Genomic DNA, 20,784 nt, shown 5'->3' with positions numbered 1-20,784 from the left:
TAAAATATTTAAAGGAAGACTCATAAACTGCAGAAGTTCATAACTACCTGCAAATAAAAAAAAAAAAAATCTAAAAAGTGTATTTGTTCATTTTCTTGTGAAGAAACGACATTCATTGTTGTTACGTTAATGCTTGTACCATAGTAATACGTGCTGCGTAATATTAATGCGCTTTATTCATATGTATATCAGTTTTGGTTGCATCCAATGATATTAATGTATATTTCTTGCACACCCTCTGGAAATGCATTCCGCATCCCTTGTCTTCTAAGTGCTTACTGAATAGTTTATTGTTACTACATCTTTTAACATAAGCACATTTTAAACAAAATTTATTTATTGTTTGTATCACTATCTAAATTTTGGAGCATATGGGAGCATACCGGTAGGAGATTTGAGATGGAATTTATACTCTAGCCCCTAAATGTAAATAAACTATTCCATATACAAACCTGCATTGTTTAAAAAAAAATCCTTAGACCCAACGTAAAAATAAGATTTCATTAAAATGAAACAAGCACATAAAACAAACGATAAAGCGGGATTTTTTTTACTTAAAGATGAAATTTTCTAATGTGTAGTAATCGTAATTTTATCTATTAGAACCAGTAAACAGCAGTTGTCTTCAATAAAGAGTTGTGAGATGTAATCTGCTGACTTTCTCTATAATCTTGCTCAGAACAATGCAGACATGATCATCTTCGTGGCTCATACAAGTTTCATCTTCCTTCGTTGGTACGGAATATAACGACGCTTCCAGAAGTTCTCACACGAACCTTATCTCTCTCTGGCTCATTCCCACTTTCCACGCTCAGCTGCGCGGAAATAAAAAAAATGTTCTGTGGCTTCTCCATCACCGACAGACTAACTAGAAACAAAATCGCAGTCTATACCTACAACACCATGCTAGTACGAATATGAGGATACATTTTTATTTCTTGGTTCATGAAGGAATCGTTTGTTCTAACACAAGGAAAGGTTGTTGCTTTTCGTGAGCTGAAAGTAAATATCGTCGACAAATTGTAAATGAAGACTCATAGAAGTCAGCTATTTTTCAGAAAATCTTTTTCGCAATGTTTCATTATATAATACAGGCTCTATAAAAATGGCGCCCAAGGACAACAGAGCGCTATATTTCAGGTCAACCTAAAGTGAAAATCCTACAAAATGGCATATCCTCTAGGGATTCATTCAGCCGCTGTAGTGAAATTTCCACTATCTGGGAACGTCGCAGATTAAGTTGAAACTATTATAGTTGCCCTACGAATCTATCAAGTAGTTACATCGCTTGTTATGCTAATAGATGGTGCTAGTGTCAACGTCCATTTTGAAATAATCGATGTAACTATTTGGTAGATTGGTAGATCATCTCTGTGTGCCATATAGTGCAATTCGCGTCTCCAGACGAAGACCTAAAATGTATAAAATTCTAGGCTATATACATTTCGCTTTATTTTGACTTGTAGAATAGTGCTCTGTAGTTGGTGGGCGTCATTTTTATTACACCCAAACTACTTGAAATGACCCTTCATACTAACTCCTAAACTAAATGACAGAAATAGTGAAATTTTGTACCAAACAAGTATCAAAAGAGGGGAAAAGTTCAACATATTCGACAATATCACTAGATTGACAATGTCCCCATCTCACTATAGAGTTTTGTTTTTCAAATAGCACTACGCCAAGTTATTTCATATTTCAAATTTGCATGTGAAGCTAAATAATAAAATACCACTCTACTTTTAGTGTCGTCAACTTAGGATTCTATAGTATCACACCACTCATATACAAATTTCGAAGGTCTCTCTAACAATAATAAAACAACTGAGATGAACGAGGTATCACATATATAAAGTAACTTAGTGCTGGATACTATGACCACGATATGATGTATTTCTGATAAATAGAAACGCTTACAATAAATTGAAAATGTTTAATTTCTCATACATTCATTATTTCGAAAACGTGCTAAGATAAACATTTTATTTAAAGAGTTAAACACACAAATCAATTATAATTTCGTTTACAACAATTTGATATTTCAAACCGTTCCGGAGGTATGATACATATTGGTAGAGTTTGCAACACTGCTTACAACAATGACTTTGTAGGGAATGTTTAAAATTATATATATTTTTAGATCATTTACGACAATAGTATGTTGTAGTTATAACTATAATTAACTTAAACGGTGTCGCAAACCTTACCTATGTTTATCATATCTCAGTAACGGTTTGAAATATCAAATTGCTGTAAATGATAATATTATTATTTTTCCAGATGAAAACCATCTAACTCTTTAGAAATGATACTACATTTTCTTTTTTAAGAAACGCATGCATAAACTATACTTAAAGTGACTCATTGTAACGTCTAAACTAATTGGCAGAAATAGATGAAATTTTGCACCAAACAAATATCAGAAGGTGGGGGGGGACGTGACGTACTCGACAATATCACCATGTTAACAGTGTTTCCTAAATATAAACAAATTGTCTAAATATAAAGTGTATGGCAGTATCAGAATAGTTATTTTTAGAGGCATTTTACATCAAAATACTTGTTTCTGCTACACTTTAAATTTATTAAAATAAATAGCACTGCAGATTACATTATTTTTAAACTAATGATATGTCGGCAGCTAAATCGTTTTCTGTCTGCCTCGAGAGTCAAAAGAAATAATGCAAACTACGAACAAGTTGATATTTTCAGGGGCGGATTAAGGCTTTTGGTGCCCTGGAGCCGACTTTTTTAAGGGGGCCCTACGTTACGAGTAATTACAGCGCATACATTTTCTTTGCTGCCTTCCAGAGTTTCATAGGCTTATCGAAACACCGATAACTATGCTGTAATATTTTAATGTGCTCCAAGTTTACAATAATTAGTTTAATTACATTCAGTATTAAGTTAAATGCCCACATACTGCAGTGTAACACAAACATGTCAAATACAAGCCAAATGGTCAACAGTACCTGCAGAAGCAATAATAGAGTAAAAGGAAAAACATCATATACGAATAGGTAAATCTGTAAAGGATGCATTGATAGAAAAGTTTTCTTCCTACATTTTGTTCTGCAAAAGATTATATTATGTGATTAAACGACATTGAAATGAGAGAGATATTTCAAAAGAATTGTCACCGCAAGCTAATAATTTGCTTTGTAATAGAGATCCATCATAGCTTACTCCCTCACAAAATAAGTATCGCGAAGACGCTGATAGAAGAAGACTTAACTCTAGCGCTACCGCGAGCGTACCGAGCGGGAAAGAAATAGCATGAGTCTGAAGCCTATAATAATAGCAAGTTGATTTTTATGTTTTCGTATTAAGGAGAGGAATTTTTGGGGGCCCCGGAGCTTAGGCTGTATTGGTTCCGCCCTTAATCTGCTCCTGAATATTTTAATTATCATAATTTCTTGCTTTATTTGTTTAAAACGGTACATGGAATAAATTATGGAAAATCCTAGTTATAGCTTTCAACTTTGGATGTGTGTGTTCGCAGGTTTGATCCACTTTAGAAATTTATAATACTTCGTACAAATAAATATGCGTGCAATAGGATATATCCTACTGTAATGACAAGTTACGTAGTTTGTAAGTTAATGCACTAAAGAAGGAAATACAACTGAAAACACACACAAAAAAATGACATACGTAATTTTCTGTTAAATGGGATCTTACTACTTTAATCGGTTTCGTAGCGTTTCGTCCTAGAAGCATTTCGTCCGAAGATAAAATCCGTATCATTTTGTCCCGGTGTAGTAGTGTTTCGTCCCACTAGCCTTTCACCCCAATGCAAATCCGTGGCAGTTCGTCTCGAGCTATTTTTATTGATTAGTGAACAGGCTAATGAATAGAGTTTCGTCCCAGCGACACACAGGTTATGACTAACACGTCGATCAACCATTATTTTTTGGGAAAGCCGTTAGGATTGAGAGATGGAAATATTAGAGGAAGGTAGGAATATTTGGATACCATTTAATAAATAACAAAATGCTGGTTGCAATTTTATTCTTGGGACTAGGCCTTAAGTTTTAAGACCTACTACGGCAATTCCATGGAGTTTTAGTTTATAATAAAAAAAATGAATTAACCGTGCGGGTTCTTGGCGTCCGTGAGTTACTTACTACCCGCCATATCTTATATGCTGCGAGGATTTTATGGCAGCCCTACCTCTGTCAGAGAGATGCGAATAAGAGACACGGAGTCCTAGTTGGTGCTAACAATGGGCCTTAACTCACCATAAACTTAATCAATGTGTGTGTAAGAGAGAGACAGAGAGAGAGAGAGAGAGAGATCTACTGGACGAAAAGTTACTCGATCAGATGGCGGGCCGAAACCTAAACTTCGTGGCCGTGAAATGGGGACGAAACGCTACTGAGACGAAATGCAGCTAGGGACGAAACGATACGACATGTCGTGAGATTGAGACGAAACGCTACTGGGACGAAATGCTACTTGGGACAAAACGACACGACTCGCTTTAATCCCTTAATAGTGTGGAGATTGGAAGAGGAGTCAGACAAGAATGTAGTTTGTCGCCCCAATTATTCAACATTTACAGTGAACGTTTAATGAAGGAAGCATTTATGGGAATTGGAGATTTCAAGATTGGAAAGCAGATCATTAAGAAGATCAGGTATGCAGATGATAAGGTTATAATAGCTAAAACCGAAGGAGGACTACAGGAGATGATTGACGAAATAGTTGACACTGGAATACTGTACGGAATGGAAATTAACATCGAAAAATCGAAAGTAATGAAAATATCCCGTGGAAACATGTCCTTATAGATCAGAGTAGGACAAAGAGAACTTGAAGAGGTGGATAATTTCAAGTATCTGGGAAGTATTTTGACGAGAGATGCTTACTGCACAAGAGAGATCAGGTCAAGAATTGTCATAGCTAAAAAAAAAACATTCAACAAGAAAAGATCACTCTTAACTAGCAGGCTCAATATTGGACTTAACAAGAAGTTGGTCAAGTGCTATATATGGAGCATTGGACTGTATGGTTCAGAGACTCGGACATTACGGAAGTTAGAGAAGAAATATTTGGAGAGGTTCGAAATGTGGTGTTGGAGGAAGATGGAGAATATAAAATGGACAGAGAGAGTAAGAAACGAAGATGTTTTAAAACGCATAGGATAGAAGAGAACGCTTCTAGACACCATCCTTCGTAGAAAAAAAAAACAATTGGGTTGGATACATCTTGCGAAGAATTTGTCTTCTTCACAATGCCATAGAAAAAAAAAGATGGAAGGGAAGCGATGAATAGGAAGAATAACACAGCTGATCGATGATTTGAAATATAGCAGAAAATATTGGGAGTTAAATGAGGAAGCTGAAGATAGAGGAAAGTGGAAGAAACATTCCCAGGCCCAAATCTAAAATTGTGAAGAAAAGAAAAAAAAACTCATCATTCCCAGGACCTGCCGAAAGGCAGAATACATAAAAATAATAATAACATTTTTATGTTGGTTATCTTTATCATTACTTTCATTAATAATAAATAAGAAGGGTCCATGGTGGCGCAGTGGTAGAGCGCTCACCTCTAACAGGTGTGGTATCTGGCTTGATCCAAACTCGCTCCTAATAGGCTTTGTGATAAGCAAATGCAATGTATGTATATTTTGTCGAGGTTATCTTGTTCCCTACCACTTTCATAATTCCAATAATATCATATTATAATGGTTTTGTTCTGTTCATTTATCATTAGCCGTTTTGATATTAATGGTACTGAACGTTTTATCTGATACATGTATAATGTCTTGGTGGTCATTTTGAATACGGTGATCGATATAAAAAATCTTTTGCTTCAATGCTTTTTAGTTTTTAAAGATCTATCAAACGAGTTATCATTTGCTCCATGTTTCTATTTCAAATTTTAAATTTGGGCCCTGGGCGCCCATTAAGTGCGGCCCTGGAGGGCACCGCGACAAGATCATTCGACTTTTCCCATGACATTTCCTGTTTGAGTTTTTGTTTGGTTCATTTATGTTCAACGGTTTTCATATTAGTGGTACTGAACTTTTATGTGACACAGGCAACATATCTTGGCGGCATTTTGAATACGTTGACCATATGAAAAATATTTTGCTTTAACGCTTTTTAGTTTCTAAAGATCTATCGAACAAGGCGTCACACGACCCACGTTTCTATTTAAAATTTTTAAATTGGGCTCCGGGGCCCATGAAGAGCGGCCTTGTGGGTACCGCAATGTTACCATTCGATTTGCCCCATTGCATTTCCTATTTGAGTTTTTGTTTGGCTCATTTATGTTCAACCGTTTATATATATATATATATATATATATATATATATATATATATATATATATATATATTTCCGCTTAAAGATTAAAATGAGCCACCCTACCTACATATAACCAAACAATCCTCACAATTATAACTTAATCAGTATAAGATTTATCAAGTATATACGTTCTTAAATTTGATTTTAATAATGTATTTACTGCAATTTGTTCCATTGTTAACTTCTGATCATTGTACTTTCTTTCCAGAAACATCAAGCTATTGTTAGATCAGAAAACAACTATAAACTCGTCGCAAGAATTATACAGGTAAGAAAGCAATACTTTTTATTTATTTGTTTATTTTTTTATCAATGTTTTGTGGTAGTTGTATTTAGTTTCAACAGCCAAGTTTTTTTTTTTTTTTTTTTTTTTGGTAAATCTTGAAATTAAACTTCGTTGAAATTAAAACTGAATTGAGTGTTTTCCAATATTAAATAATTATGCTTCAAATGCATCATATTCAATCCTATAAATTTCTAAATTTCTAAAATTGTGTGTAAATAATAAAATTGTTCGATGCAGTAAACTTTGTTTATGTATATATATATATATATATATATATATATATATATATATATAGCAGAAACGCGTATAACTACATACCTAATTGATATCTTTAAAAACATTTACACACCTACTGCTACGCTTAGGCGGACTGTCAATGCAAGAAATTACAATTTGAGACACTAATGTAGAAAAGATAACGGGATGTAATGTAATAACTCGGAAAAGCTATTGAACACTACAAAATTGTATTGCCCTTCATCGTAGCAATTAAAGAATTACATTTGCGTTCGGTCAATCTAGCGATGAGCCACCTCCTTAAACTCTCTCACACACACTCAACTACACACACACACACACGCATATATATATATATATATATATATATATATATATATATATATATAATATCGACTGTAAAGAAGGTAACCTTTACAGCAGACTTTCGAGACGTTCCAACTCGAAAGGAATTTGTGCTACTCTGGGAAGAAACATGTTTCTGCATCGATACAATTTATTTATTTATTTATTTATTTATTTATTTATTTATTGTCAACACAACAGGCTATAGCCCAATTACAGTGTTGTAAATTACGCAATTACATGTTCATAACTCTTGACAACATAACTTTTCATAACTCTTGATAACTCATGATAATGACGTTTCGAAATTTCTTAGGCGACATATCACATATATCAAATTCATTGTTATTTGAACACATTCTATTATACAAAGCTGTTGGCCTCCAGATTGGTGATTTCATCATTATATTAGTTCTTGATTTTTTGCAGTAATAAAGACCAGTGTTTCTACGTAATTTTAATGTGGGGACATGAAAATTCAATAAAGAAACTAAATCAGGACAATCCAAAATATTTTGCGTTACTTTTTGAATGAATAATAAATGAATCATATGTCGCCTTTGTTCTAGTGTAGGAAGATGAAAGTTAGCAAGTATGGTTTTACAGCTGTCATAAGTAGGATAAATGTGATTTTCTTTATATGTTAGAGGTTTTTTTTAAAAAAATGTATGTATTCTTTCTAATTGCTTATGACGTTTTATGTGAGACGGATTCCAAATAGTAGAAGCATACTCTAACTTTGAGCGAACATATGCATTAAACCGTAATTTACCGATTATCCACGAATTGAGTGGTCCATCAACCGCGGTTAATCAACAAGATGACGGAAAATAATACAAATAAACCCTGAAATGCTTTCAAACAAAGTTTTTACCGTTGGGAGCCTACATATACAATTATGTCTTAATAAACAGTAGTTTCTGCTTACAAGTTTGCTGATTTACTTTTTTTTTTCTTTTTACAAGAAAAGAAAATTTTCGATCAACCTTTATCGTTAAAAGATACTTCATTTCTGGTTGATTTAAAAAAAAGTTTTGTCAAAAAAGAAGAAGAAAAAAATATAAATAAAATGGCGGAAAATCCCCCAGTGGATAATTGGGGGTTTACTCTGCTGATGTACATTTTTGAGGACAAACTCTAGTTAATGGCAGTTACCGAGCTGCAAACGTTGTGAACGTACCGATCCTCCCTAAATGATGGAATTGCAGAAATTTTCTTATTACATAATAATCTGACTCATTGTTGCTTGTAACATCATGGCGGCGAAGATATGCAAAAATAGCGGTAAAACCAGTTGTGCATCTATTCATAATTTAATTTACCTTTATGTGATATGTTCTACCAAAATTATGCTAGTTTGTATATTCATATCCCAAAGTATGATGCTCTCCGAAATGTGATAATGTTACCTAAGCCATTAAAATCATCTGATCTTACGCTCAACAAACAAGTTTTGTACGTTGAGAAATCCCATATTATCACGTGTTACAATCACGGCCTTCATGACAACCCAAGTGCAGCAGATTTGAAAACTACAGTACATCTACAATCGTACGCAATACAAATTTAGGTGCCTGCATTTAACATAACGGTATGTATAGTATATACTATTATATACAACATTAAATTTAACAATGTTTTTGTACGCACAGTAATACGTAAATTGTATCAAACTAAAAAAAAAAAATAGTGTATGAACTATCTTATGGTCATTCTGTAGACCTAGCTTTGCCTGAGTCTTGGATTTTTCAATTTCATCAATATTTATGTTAAAATTACTGTATCCAAACACACTGGAATATTTTCATCTCAGGCAGAGACGTATTCATTAACACCTTCTTAAATTAGCAAAGGATTGATGGATGATAAGAACTAAGGAACCATTCTTAAAAATTGAAGAAGTTTTCTAGGTATGCCTGAAGCAAAACAACTATACATTTTATTGTTGGTAAGCATTTTAGGTCATCCAAATTCTAACTTCTTTTTCTTCGAATATTAAGGGCGAACATATCATATGTAATACGAAAATAACCTTTAGGTCTAGTCTTTGTTTACTAACGTCCTCAAGTTATATATTACTCAGATCATGTGACAGTGTTCATTCACCGCTGCTTTGACTATTTGCATAGTTACAACTAGACAAGATGGCTAATTACATCATGTTGTATAATAGAATATTATATATAATTTATGACAACACTTAAGGGACGATATGGAGCATGCAGCACAACTACAGCAATGCATATACCAATGAAGTTGGCTTAATATAGAGAAACAAGACCATATCTGACATACAGTAGAAAAATGCATTGCATTAATTAATCTAAGTCATCCTGCTCTATCATTAAATATAGCACAATAAATAAATGTTGAATCTCAAAACAGAAGCAACATACGCAAATACCAAAATGTTGGTTTTGTTTACTTGAATTCGTGATCTTTATCCTTGTGAAATGAGATGTTTAACGAATATTTGTCAGTGACATTGTTGTAAGATTATTTCAAGAAGTGTGGTACTGTATTTCAAGAGAGTTGTATTGTATTTAAACTAAATCTATTGATATTGGTTGCATAGGATATATCTATATGGATTAGTGTTTGTCCGTATGCGTGTCGAGCTATACAAATATACATGTTGTCACTAATATATATATATATATATATATATATATATATATATATATATATATATATATATATATATATATATATATATATATGTATGTATAATATATATATATGTATAATATATATATATGTATAATATATATATATATATATATATATATATATATATATATATATATATATATATATTAGGAACATACTTAACAAATAATACTGACGATGGTTGCTACTTGCAGATATAACATTACATAAGATCAATAGTTAGTTTTAATAATTTGTACCAGACAATATTCTTGTGTTTATGTAAATACATATATTTACAACTTTTATAGAGGTAGTTGGTTGGTACTTAAAACTATATGCCTATAGTCAAACTCTCTCTCTAAAAGTTGTTGCGTGGATACCTTAGGATTCTGAAACATGGACTTTTTTTGATAGGGCACATATTAGCTCCTAAGTGAAGTCTTGACCCGACTACGGTATGCGCCGTAGTTTTTAAGCTAAGGACCTTTAAAATTCATTTTTCATGCTTTTGGCAGCCTATAACCCCGAAAATAGCCATTTGTGCACCTAGGTTGATCTATACTTTTTGTGTTGTTTTGGTGTTATGAATCATCTCTCAAATTTTATCGGTGTCGTTTTGAAACACCCTATATATATATATATATATATATATATATATATATATATATATATATATATATATATATATAGTCTATGTTTTACTACTACTTCTTTCAGACATTTTTTTTTTGTTTATTTTCTGGTGTGGAAGGTATAATTATGATCTCTAAATGACTGAAGATCAAACATAGGAGGCACATTTTAGATTTTATTTCCGACTTAACACCCAACAGACTAACCAGAATCAAAAAGGAAGATCTGAAAATGTTGACGCTGGTAGTTGACTTTTATTAGAGCTTTCGATCCGTTGAGCTCAATCCGCCCTCGGCTTACATGTCTGGACTCTTTTTATAGTTCCTGAGTTTCTCATGATCTTTTTTTCTCAGCGTTTAAAGCTTCCACGAAGGATGATAATATTGTGTCTTAGGTTGGACTTGCTTACTAAATAAATTATTTGTTACAAGTCGAAATCATATCTACGTTGTCGGTAATGCAAACTCTAACGTAAGTAAATAATATAAGCAATTCTTTTTTTTTTAAGTATTGCGTAAAAGCTGCAAGGTATATCGATATGTAGATAACTTGTTCAAGTTTACCGTTCTTCTTCACGCAGAGGCTATATGAGACGAGAATCTACAGTTTAAGGTGGAATCCGAATCTGCATGTTACGTTTCACTTTTCTAACACTGTCTCATCTGGAATCGAAGCCGAAACCACATGCGTTAAAGTGCACGCGCAAATCACTATAGGGGAAGGTGAGGCACGTTGCAACAGGGGGCACGTGGCAACAACGCGTTTCCTGTTTTAGAGTTGGCTCCACTATATTGCATGGTGGCGTGTTTTAATACGAAATGAAAGAGGTGTTTTGTGATCAATTGAACAACGGCGGTCGAAAGGTGTTGTAGACGTAGCGGGCAAATGTTTTTTTTTTTTTTTTTGTAAAGGTAAGTATTTTTTTAACTTTTATCTTTTTTACTATACCTTACACATATCTAACAACCGTAAGTAAAATGTAGTATCCAAACAGTATCACAATCATGGGTGCCAGAAGGGGAGGGCAGGGTGGGGCTCGGGCCCCTTTCTGGCTCACGAAAATATATACATAATATAGCAAACCGCGTATATTAAAGACCAGAAATACCAGACGTAATATAACAACCATGGAGATGGCCCCTCCATAGAAAATTTTCTTCGGGCGCCCCTGATCACAATTGAAGTATAATTACATCATATGTCTGTTCCCGTCTTACCTTCTATTTGTGGCGAGGAAAGCTTTTATATACAAACATGTCGATGGGGTAACTTGCAACATCTGTTGCAACATGCCCCATGGAAACAAACAAACAAAAAAAAAATGCTACAAGTAGGCTACAAAAGTGCAACAAAAATTAAATGCTACAAGTAGGCTTAAATATTTAAATAATGAAAATTAACTTAGATTTTAATAGATAATAGAACATCAATGAAAAATAAAACTGTGTATGTATATATGTCTTTTATTTATACTTATATGCAGGCCTACTGCGCAAGTTATACAATTTAGAAAAATGTTTGAGAGGAATCAAAAATTAAGGGGATTATATTTCATTCTGTAAGAGTAGCATTAAACCACGTTCTTAAGAATCTAAAATTCTCAGGGTAGTAGGGATGGTACCGAGACCAAGACTAGGTCACATCTCGAATTTGAGATCGAGACTTTTTTTTTTCAAATCGAAAAGAGACCGAGACGGAGCCTAGTCTCGTCTTGATACCATCCATACAGAGTAGAACCCCTCAGAAACATGCCAGGATTTGAGCCACCATTATTGAGACAATAGCTCATTTGCGGAATTTATGTTTTATGACTGAAAGTAGGCTGAAATCCACAACTTCTCATTAGGCTTATTTGCTCATAAATTTTTGATCCACATAGAAATAGTGAATTTCTGCCAATATCCTAAATTATGCCTTCAATCATTAGATATTAGTAAATGATATCTTAAATGATTAGCGGATGATTGGTCTCTTTTTTATCATTTCATGTAAATTTGAGGACCTATAAGAGGAAGACTGACAAAGTAACTATGCAACCGGAATTATGAAAATGGCAGCAAACTTTGTTTTAGAACGTAAAGGAGAAAAAAAAGACATAAGTTTAAGGTGGGTGGCTGCGGATTTTAAAGTGCATCATTCAACATTATCCAAATATATGAACAAGAAGACAAAAGTAAATAACAATGGTGGGGACCAAGTGGTCTTCCAGACAAATGCGTCTTCTATCATTTACGTGTACGGCCTGTTCAAAAGCTGGACCACGAAAACTGACAGTTCGAAAAAGGAAATGATGCGCTATTATCACAGACACTCCAGCGAAAAGTGCTATCGAAATAGAAAAGAAGTGTCCAAAAAAGGCGGAAATATGAAATCAGTAGCTAAGAAGAATTTATTCTCTAGTCCTTCTACAGAACATTGTATCTGTTTGGCTTGTGAAGAACCGTTGAAAAGTGGTCTCATTGGTCGTGTGCCGAGAGAAATATGTACTACATCTGTATAAATTTTAAATATATTGATTGTCACAGTGAAAGTGAGGAGGCGATGTTGAAACTGTGGGTTTGATAGCATTAAATTTTTGAACTAAGTTTGATTGTTGCAACTTACCCCAGATGGTGTTGCAATTTACCCCATATGTGGAGCAAGTGCCAACAGTCGAACTTAGTTCAAATAGTTTTTGTTATCAAATATACCGTCCGATGTTGTGTGCTTATATATTTTTTTTTCGATATGTAGCTAATACATGTACCTTTTAGTCTACTCATTATAGTTTTTTTGAATCTATAATAGTTTCCGACTAAAAAAAAATCTGGCCTGAAAAGTGTTGCAACTAGCCCCACCTTCATCTATCAGTAGAAAGATTCATATTTGCATACTCATATAAGGTTTTTTGTTATACTTCTTGATTTTAAAGAATGTACTTTCAGTGTTTCCTAATCATTATCACCGGATCTCGAGTTCGATTCTTTTCGCGATCGCCATAAATTCTCATCTGTTATCCTCGCTCGAAAATAAGGAGGTATCGGCCTACTGTGCGTGGAATCACATCAAACATTTATTTATAGTTATACTGCATCTTCTTATTTGGTGTTGTCATTACCATTCATTTCAATCCTACAGAGCACATGTAAAACCTCATAGTATATGTCTTTCACAAGAATGCAATCTAGAAATATAAGACATTCTATGCGCCCTTAGCCGTTAAAAAAGTAGTTTCAATGTTCTTTTCTAATAAGTGTTTACGGTTCTCGTCTTAGGTATGGTACATATTAATTGCATTTCCAATTAGAATCGTTTCGAATTAGCATTAAACTGTAAATTCATTTCACATACACCAAGTTAATCAAACTGGTAATAAGCAAAATAAGTCGCATGTTTCTTTAAAATTTATACATTGTAAAACACTACAGGTTACAGGAATCGTGTTTCGATTCTCCCGACGCGAATACTATTTCATTTTGTATCTCTGATAAATGTGTTAAAATAATGTTAGTAGTAGTGTAGGCATAATTTGTTAAATTGAATTATTGTTGATTTATATATATATATATATATATATATATATATATATATATATATATATATATATATATATATATATATATATATATATAATATAAGCACACAGCGAAATTCATTTTTTTTATAGCTGCTTAGGAAAGTAAGAGCAAATACCATAACTCAACATATTCAGTGCCATTTCACAGCAACTCATTATCTCCATGTTACCCACGCCTAACTGTCAATAAACATTTATTTTCGAATTCGTCCGTTGTCTATTAAAATGTGTTTTAACTTGAAAACAAACTTCATCGTGGCCAAACGGCTAGCATGTGCACCTTTGGTGTGGCTGACTTGGGTTTGATTCCCGGCATTAATTCATGTGTTTCGAATCACAGGTTAAGCTGTCGATCCACGTTTCATATAACCTCCCGGCTGAAAATGACGCCAAATTCTAATGAACTATAAATAAATCAAATTGTATATTAGTTGATATATACAAGGATAGTCCCATATTGATTCACACTTTTATTTATACTTATAAGAACATTTATTAGGAACCTTTATACTTCTGCAGGTATATCTACTTTCTCAACACAGTCAGTCTCCTTTAAGAACTACACGCATCACCGATGTAGCAACTTCTCTATGCCTCTACAAAACACATTTTTCTTACACCCACGTCCGGACAGTGTATTCATTTTTGTTCTTGGAAGTCGGCGAAATGATATCTGCGCAGCGGTTTCTTCAAATCCCCGAATATATAGTAATTAGAAGGGACAAAGTCAGGAGAATATGGTGGGTGCGGCAGCACATGGAACTCCAGCTCATTAATGGCAGTCGTGGTTGCCAGACTCGTGTGGGGACGAACGTTGTCGTATTGCAGGAGCATACCATTCGCCCATTTTTCTGGTCATTTCCTTTGAATTGCACGGCGCAATCTCCGAAGCGCTGTCACGTATGACTCACTGTTAATGGTGGTCCTGGGTTCCAGCCAGTCAATGAGGATTATTCCATCCTTGTCCTAGAGGACAGTTGACATACGTTTGACTGCTAAGGGCTGTGTACTTAACTTCTTTGGTATGGGGCCGCCATTATGCTTCCACTGCATTGATTATTCTTTGGTCTCTGGTACATGGTAGTGCAGCCAAATCTCGTCGCCAGTATCGAGTTTGGACGTGAAGACTTCTGGATCCTGGTTGTAGCGTTGCAGAAGATCACTGCTCACGCCCTTGTGCTGTTGTCTCTGTGCTGTATTCAGGGATTTGGAAACCCACCTGGCAGTCACCTTACCCACCTTTGTTTGTGCACTATGCGGTGCAGACTGATTCTGGCAAGTCATGTGGCCACCTAGAGTTCCGTGAACGAGATGCACATGTTGTCCTAAATAATTCGCTCCACTCTTGAAATGTTGACTGGTGTTGTCACACTCACTTTCTTTCCAGAACTTCCCTTCTCCGTTGATGCGCGGCCACTTTTCCAGCCACCCACCCCGTGGTTTTGCATAACGGTGTGCACCCTCTGCACACTGCCACCAATCACCTATGAATTTCCGCAGTTTGTACACCCTATTTCCACAGAAAAAAAACGTCGTCCAGCGTTCTACTTGCTCATCACCTTCCATGTTCTCCGCTCACGTACTTACACCTGTTGGTGAAATGTGCTGTAGTTTCTAGGGATTACACTTCTCTGTATTCTTCTACCTGAAGGCAGAACTAACTACTACTTCCTTCCGACTATAATGACAAGCTCAATGGAGTACCCTAAAAGAAGAAGAAGAAAAAATGTAAATCAATATGTAACGCCTCTCATCTAATATATATATATATATATATATATATATATATATATATATATATATATATATATATATATATATATATATATATAGTGTGTGTGTGTGAAGAATTGGTAAATATTTTATGTTGAGTTGTGTTATAAAAATGACTTTTTGTTAGAATCACAACTAAGCGAGTACAGCATATTCTATTATGCCTTACATCTAATTGTGCCACATCGCTAAATGATCTTACTATCTGATTTATTTGAAAATGAATTAGTGATACAAGCGACGCTACTACGGAAATCAGAAAAGAAAAGGAAATGAGTAATGATTTTTGCATAATGATTTTGAATAATGATAAATTAAGTTATCATTTTTTTTTCTTTGTATGTTTATTCTTGTTCATTTTCAATGTCAAAAAAAATGTTGTAAGTCTTTTATTTGTAAGCCTAATATTTACAAAACAAATTTGGATATAAACTTACAAGTGTATATTTAAATGGATATGCCTACAACATATCCTAATTAGTTTTACGATTACTTAATGAATTTTCTACTTATAGTAGTAAGACTATTACAATCATTAAAGTACATCCCTCAGATGAGTTAATTAATTTATTTATTTATTTTTCAAACCAAAAGTAAAACAAAACAAAAAAGGCCAATTAGTGATATGAAATGTCTGTTTCAAGCTCGGGTGTGTGTTTTTCATTGTTCTATAGGTAAATGCATATATGTTTACATTCTGTGTGTATTTACTTATATTTGGTATAATAGAGGGTATGCACATACACATGACTGCAAAATTTTCACTATTATGCGCAAGATATACATACATATTAATAAAATGTTCTCTATGCTCAGGTCTGTATATCCTTTTATTCTAAGCTGATTAATTAATGGCGATTTGGTTTCCAATTTTGAATAGCACACACGCTACAAAGTATTTTCTTGTCGTTCACATTAACTGACGCATCCATAGATTTATAGCTTCCTGGAAGTTACGCACGTGTATGGAATTGGCTTGTTATGAAAGTTTTTTTTATCTAAAAAATAAATAAAGTTTTTCCTTGTGAAGGGTGCCTCATTAACTAAGCGAACAAGCACCTCTATTTGTGGAATGTAAATGGAAGATAGATTGACTGTAATTGATCCTTGTAGATGTTTCGTTTGACAGCAAATTGTCAATATACCTATATTATGGTTCGAGTAATTTATACTGACATAATTACGCTGTTACATATTTTGTGTAATTGTTTATACTAATATGAAAATCTGAATAAAGTAGTAGCATGGCAAAACTATTAAAAGAGTAAGCATTTTCAGGACGGGTCTCCCTGAATGAGATTCCCCTACTTTTGCTTACTTGTACTAACGAAGTACTACAATGATACATGTAACTAACAGTTGGTCTATATTCTGTAATACAATACGCTCCCGACTTTCCAGTCTCATGTTGAGGAATGATTTATATATATAAACTGACTGACAAACGGGTACTTTAAAATTTAGCATGATTGTAGCTTTACGGGAAAATGAAAAAAAAAATGTTATTTTTATTTTTATTTTTAGGATGCCTAAATGGGGGTAAAAATGATTCATGTTATTTAAATTCACCTTTTTTGGACGTATAATATCATATTTTAAGCACTTGGAATTGGAATAACAGCTTGACATTCGGTATGCTTGTGTATTTTTGTGTTATCTAAGTAAATCACAAAATAAATAAATAAATAAATAAATAATTAAAAAAAATCAACTCACTTTAAAGTACTTTTATGGAGAACTGAAAAATCTTCCCCATGTTATTACCTATTCTACACCCCAAAATTACTGGACACTTTCTGCACAACTACAATGATGAAGTTTGGAATGATGGTATCCCTTCAGGAGTAACGCATACGAAAATTGCCAAAAATGAATATTTTTAATTTTTAGGAGGTCTAAAGAAGAAATGAAAAATATCTATGTTATTTAAATGGGTGTTTTCTTGGGATACAAATACTTTTTGGTAGTTGAAATACGAAAAAAAATGAAATTCGATAGTATTGTGAGTTTAAGAACTATAATGCCATAGGCCGAACAAACGTGATAGTATGGGAGCGAGCTCCCAGCTAGACAAAGGCAGTGTGTATATGCTGTATATAAAGCTGGAGTTCTGTAATTACTCACTTCCTGCCTTACCTATGCTATTAAAAACACAAGTTTCATATTGAAACCCCTCTTGTTCAAATTTTATGACATTTTAGTACATACCAGAACTCTATAAATGTTTGTTACATACTATTGTGCTGTACGTTAAAAATAAAATATTTCAGTAAAAGGAGCTCTAAGAATACAAAAGGAGAAAATAACACGTATCCTGTACACGGTGTTCTGTCAAACAAACAGCAGAGACGTACGCAAGAATTTCTTTCGAGAGAGGTCCAAAACTTTTCAGGGGGTCCAAACACAATTTCAGGCTAAATTATATTAAAAATTGTAAAATTACCCTTAACACTAGGCTAAATTTACAGAAAAAGTCCAGATTTGGGGGATTCGGGTTCCCAGGACCCACCCCCTGCGTACTTCCCTGCAAACACCTCCTCGTTCTTTATATTTTCGAAACGTTTGAAGGTTTCAATAGTATGAGATAGTATTAACACTTTTATGTTCAATAGGTTTATTTAATAATAGCGCAAAATAATTATTTACAATCTACTAAAATAACCATTGTTCTTGAGATGGTCTTCTTATTTGCATAGCTTTTTGTCTAAGACAATGAAATGTTAATTAAATTGAAGAAATGTCCTTTTAAAACAGGGAGCATATCGACAACGCAAATTATTCTACTGAGTGGCATTTTATAAATAGTAGATTAGCCTTTGGCTAGCTGGGGACTCCGCCCCCAGAACCCCCGAGTCTGCTCGACCTACGGCCTCTCATTTCTTATCTATTGGCCTTTGCATCAACAGTGAATTTCGTGAACTTGCTCTTCATTTTTTCCTGAATCTGCCAATCAAAGGGCTTCGCCCCCCACACACAGTCTTTGCTCGGCCTAGGGCCTGGCACCCCTTGAACCCACAATTCTATCGTTTCTTTTTTTATATTTCAACTATCTAAAACAAAAGGTTTTGTATCCCAAGAAAACGCACATTTAAATAACATTGGAAATTCTTCATCCCCTTTAGACCCCTAAAAATTAAAAATATTCTATTTTGGCAATTTTCCTGTCGGTTAGTCCTAGAAGGTTACAATCACGCCGGATTTCATCATTCTAATCCTTACGGAAGTGCCTAAACATTTTGGGGTGTAGAAGACGTCCCATATAAATATGGATGCGCACGAGACAGGATTTGTGGCTGTCTCGTCTCGAAAATGTGCTCTAAAAGTGATGTCTCGACTCGAAAAATGTATATTTTTCTATTGGAAGAGCCGTGCCTCGACTCGAATTTTGTCAGGAAATTCCTGTCTCGACTCGTCTCGTGCGCATCCCTACATATAAATAACGTGGCAAATATTTGTCAGTTCCCAATAAAACCACTCTACGTTTGGAAATTTTTATTTCTAATGATTCACTTAGGTAGCGGCAACGAAAACGCGCAAACATACTGAGTTTCAAGGTTGTATTCCAATTCTAAGTACCTAAAACATCATATTATCTATCCAAAAAAGTCCCATTTGAATAACATGGGGAATTTCTTCAACCCATCTTTAAACCCCCTAAAAGTTAAAAATATTCACTTTTGCAAATTTTTCTCTGGGTTTGATGTGTAAAGCTGCAATCATGCCAAATTTAATCATTGTAGCCCTAAATGAAATGTTCAAAACTTTATGGAACACCTTTTACACCCCCATAAATAACGTGAGAAATATTTTTCAGTTCCCCATAAAACCACTCTAAACATTAAAAAAAATATATATTTTTACTTATTTATTTAGTTAACGCTAACGAAACCGTACAAGCATACTGAAATTCAAGTTTTTTTTTTTTTTTTTTTTTTTCAATTCCAGGTACCTAAAACATGAGATTATAAGTCAAAAAATGTCCGTTTAAATAACATAGCGAAATTCTTCATCTCCTTTTTAGACCCCCTAAGAATTAAAAATATTCACTTTTGGCAATTTTCCTGTAGTTTAATTCCCGGAAGCTACAATCATGCCAAATTTAATTATTGTAGTCTTACAGGAAGTGCTCAATAATTTATGTCAGCTCATGTAGTTTTATATAGCTATATACTAGCCTTTGACTAGATAAGGGCTCCGCTCTCAGACTCGCGCCTTTGCTCGGCCAACAGCCTAGCACCTTTTAAAACCGGAATTCTATGGCATTTCAAGTTCCTTTTCCTATTTCAACTATCTAAAAGATAAGATTTTGTATCCCAAAAAAATCACCCATTTAAATAACATGGGAATTTCTTCATACTTCGCCCTTATACCCCTTAAAACCTAAAAATATTCACTTTTGGCAATTTTCGTATAGGTTAATCCCGGAAGGCTACAATCATGTGAAGTTTTATCATTCTAATCCTGCCGAAAGTGCTTAAACATTTTGGGGTGTAGAAGATTTCCCATATAAATAACATGGGAAAGATTTTTCTGTTACCCATAGAACCACTCTACAGTTGGATTTTTTAATGTCTGATGATTCAATTAGATAACGCTAACTAAAACGTATAAGCATAGCGAATTTCAAGTTTATATCCTTATTCCAAGTACCAAAAATATGAGATGATAACTAAAAAAAGGCCCATTTAAATAGCATGGGGAATTTCTTCATATCCCCTTTAGACCCCCTAAAAATTAAAAATATTCACTTTTGGCTATTTTTTTCTGTCGGTTAGTCCCGAAAAGCTACCATCATGTAAAATGTAATAATTGCAGCCCTACAGGAAGTGCTCAATAATTTGGGGGTGTAAAAGGAACCCGATATAAATAGCATGGGAAGAATTTTTTTCAGTTTCCCATAAAACCACTCTAAAGATAGATTTTTTCTTTATTTTTACTTATTTACTTAGTTAACGCTAACGAAAACGTACAAGCGTACCGAATTTCAA

General features: G+C 33.9%; 1 long non-coding RNA gene across 1 annotated transcript in view; it reads left to right on the top strand.

Annotated features, from left to right (window-relative positions):
- Positions 1 to 20,784, top strand: part of LOC145687545 (uncharacterized) — a 664,494-nt gene that overhangs the window by 449,670 nt on the left and 194,040 nt on the right. Inside the window, exon 4 of the long non-coding RNA XR_014131684.1 lies at positions 6,523 to 6,582. This is a non-coding gene — a long non-coding RNA (uncharacterized LOC145687545). The remainder of the gene's footprint in view (positions 1 to 6,522; positions 6,583 to 20,784) is intronic.

Source organism: Thermobia domestica, chromosome 6, assembly GCF_964235325.1.
Source record: "Thermobia domestica chromosome 6, izTheDome1.hap1.1, whole genome shotgun sequence".
Taxonomy (NCBI): domain Eukaryota; kingdom Metazoa; phylum Arthropoda; class Insecta; order Zygentoma; family Lepismatidae; genus Thermobia; species Thermobia domestica.
Note: the sequence above shows the minus strand (reverse complement) of the source record. Positions and strands in the feature narration are given on the sequence as shown.